We start from the raw sequence: 3,812 nt of genomic DNA, 5'->3' as shown, positions 1-3,812 counted from the left end.
GAACGTGTCAATGAACCTCGTACCAGACTCGTTCACCTCCCCAATTGTCTCATAACTATCGCATCTAAGGTTTTTTTAGCTTAGCTCATAACCAAAAGTCAGAGCACAAAGTCTGAACTATAAAGAGGGAGAGGAACTGTTTAGATGCCCGGCTTGGTCAAATAGTCTATGAGCAGAATGAAGTTGTGGACTGGTGCATTATCCTCAGGGAAATCTTACTGATCCGATTTGAAGAGTGCTGGCCTCTTCCGGCGGAATCTCCTCTTTAATTCCACATAAAATCTTGGCATAGTATTCCTTATTGACTGTTTACCCAGTGAGAACCCAATGCATGTAGATGATACCCATACTGTCCAAAAAAAAGGATCATCATAAGTTTCTCGGTGAATTATATCTGTCTGGACTTTCGGGGTCTGGGAGAGCCAGCATACCTCCACTGGGAACTCTAACTCTTGGCCCGTGGCTGTAGTAGTAGATCCAGCTTTCATTGTAGTTCAACACAGCATCAAGAACTGAGTAATCTGAATTGATCAGCTCGGCCTTTTCTCTGATGTCATGACAATCTCAATCTGATATTCTCTGAGCACACTTTGGACAAACTTATAGCATATATATATATATATATATATATATATATATATGTATATATAATCTCTCACATTCTGAAAAAAAATATTTTTTCAAAATGTGAAAGATTAATTATTTCCACACCCCAAAGAACGCCGCAGCCAACAAGAGCAATGCCAACAAACGAACCGGAAGTCTAAGACTCGAGTTTCGCCCACATTTGGGCTCATCAGTCAGACATATCCGCACCCGGAATTTTAAATCCGAGCCTCATGCATGCGAGGCAAGCACTCTACCAACTGAGCAAAACGCCCCGCACAAAAGAAATTCTATTAACCAACACAGATCAAGCAAACCGTGACGAAATCAAGCTGTGGAGTAGACCTACCTCATCTCGACAAGGGGCGTGGTCATCCAACCAACTGACCCTCAAGCCGATGTCTCAAAAGTTTGGATTTCGAACGCGAAAGGACGACGCCATCCAGCCGAGCTAACCTAGCGAACCATTTTTGTTATAAAATTTTCAGAATGTGAGAGATTATATATGATTATTTTCACAGCCCAAAGAACGCCGCAGCCCACCAGATCCATGCTATCCAACGAACCGGAAGTCTAAGACTCGAGTTTCGCCCTGATTTGGACTCATCAGTCAGATATATCCTCATAGATAGATGAAGTAGGTCAATTCAACAGCTTGCTTTCGTCGCGGTTTGCTTGATCTGTGTTGGTTAATAGAATTTCTTGTGTGTGGGGCGTTTGCTCAGTTGCTAGAGTGCTTGCCTCGCATGCAGGGGGCTCGGGTTTCAAAAACACGGAATATTCTCTGTAGCTTTATTGCCATATATATTTTCATAGCTCACAATATATGTGTGTGTGTGTGCACAAACGTAGGCATTATTAAATATGTACTCCTTAAGATATGAATCATCGATGTAATTAAGCTAATTAAGATAATTAAAATGAACGAGATTAACTGTTCAGTGTTTGTGAACACAGTCATCCATATCAATGGTATTGATCTTTCAAATAATCGTGATGCGAATTATGTAAACGCATTGGGCGTATTATAATATGAAACTGACATAATGAGTATTAAACGATCACGAGGAGATAATTATATTTTGCTAAATCAATATTACAGGCATAGGAAAATATATCATCTCTCTCTCTCTCTCTCTCTATATATATATATATAAATTTATATATATATATGTATATAAATATATATGTGTGTGTGTGTACATATATGTATGTACGTATATTTATATATACATATTTATATATATATATGCGTATATATATACATATATTTATATACTTATGTATGTTGTTTTGAAAAAAGAAAAACCGAATGAATTTATGAAATAATCAACGTTTCGTCCCTATTGCAGAGGACATCTTCAAGATATTAAAAGGAAAATGCAAAAAAGAAAACGATCATAGACCATACGAAAATGAAAAAGAAACAGTGGTAGAATCCTACCCATATCGGGAAGGAAACTATGTGTGTGTATGGGAAGGTTGGGTTGTTCAATGTCTATATACACACTTTTAAAAATACGTTAAATAAATATGTACACTATGTTTTTTCTCTCTCTCTAAACTTGTTCATTTTGTTGAATTATTCGAGGATTAAGGAAAAACGGTTAACCAGGATCTGTTTTGATATATTTTCTTTGATTATTATTTTCCCTATAATAGGGGATAAATGGTAGAAGCCCTTTCTTTGCGTAATAGTATTAGTGTGCTATAGTAGTGCTGACTCTAAAAGTCTTCTTTTAGCTCTATATATCACGTATTTTATCATTTTCGCATGATCTAAATTAAATGAATGATCGTGTTCTGCACAATGGCAAAAGAGTGCATTTAGGGCGTTACTATTCCTTATATCTCTTCCGTGTTCGTAAAGTCTTAGTTTCAATTTACGCTGTGTCTCACCTATGTATGCTTGTTGACATTTGTTACATGGGATGGAATATATACCGGCGTCGGATGTGAGGGTTTTGGGAGAGTGCTTGGTAGTTTTTAATGTCTGTTTTATTTTTGTGGATGTTTTTTGCATCAAGTGAAAACCAAGTCTATTAAGAGTGTCGTAGATTTTTGTATTTTTGGTGTGGGTGGGAATGAAAAGATGTCTGTTTTATAGTGAGCTATTTGTTTTATTTTTCTGTCTGTTTATATTATAGTGTATTTTCGTCGCTTTTTTCTTTGCGTAAGAAATGAAATAGGATGGGTACTGTAGGTTTTTTTTCATATAAAAAATGTGTGTGTGTGTGTGTTTATGTTGCCTATAAGCTTTCGACAGATACGAAGGACAAAATTTGTATTGTTTTAAAGCTCAGTATCTCTCACGAAAAATATCCAAAAATTGGCCCCAATAATTAATTCTTTGACCGTGAACTGGACCGTTTTTTACAAGGAGGGGCCGTTTTTTTCGTCAACATTTTTGCAAGTGATTCAAGCCTGGCGTGAGCGAGGTCGTATAATATAGGTCATTTCGAACGCACGTGACGCCACATTCTCAGTGATCGGATCCATAAGACCGCTTGCTTTTTCTTTACCTCCTTTTCCTCTTGGATGTTACGGATTCGAGCCTGCCAACTACTTGTATTTATTTATTTATAGTTGTAGAGTTGTTTTAATTTAGGTTTTTGGTTGCTCAACCAAACTCCTTACCCACACTTTGACACATGCGGGCAAACCTGGGCACCCAGACTAGTATATATATATATATATATATATATATATATATATATATATATATATATATATATATATATATATTGATAATGTTTTCTTATGTAATAAATTTTCTTATATTATTGTTATTACATCTGCTTGTTTTATATTTATAATATATATATATATATATAAATTTATAAGATTTATTTATCTATATTTATAACGTTTTCTTATGTAATTAATTTTCTTATATTATTGTTATTAAATCTGCTTGTTTATATTTATAATATATATATATATTTAAATTTATAAGATTTATTTATCTATCTTTATAACGTTTTCTTATGTAATTAATTTTCTTATATTATTTTGTTGTTTATATATTATTGTTTTATTTTATTCATTTTTATTGTTATCTTTTCGTTTCTCATTTTATCTTTATTTTAGATTCATTTATTCAGTTTTGTCATATATCACGTTATTTTTTATGACTATTTTTGTATTTAACTTACACTGTTAGTATTTTGATATCAAGTATCTTTTAAAATACGGCCAGATATAAT

Source organism: Euprymna scolopes, chromosome 8 (genome assembly GCF_053919585.1).
Source record: "Euprymna scolopes isolate OS-2025 chromosome 8, ASM5391958v1, whole genome shotgun sequence".
In the NCBI taxonomy this organism is placed as follows: Eukaryota; Metazoa; Mollusca; class Cephalopoda; order Sepiida; family Sepiolidae; genus Euprymna; species Euprymna scolopes.
Note: the sequence above shows the minus strand (reverse complement) of the source record.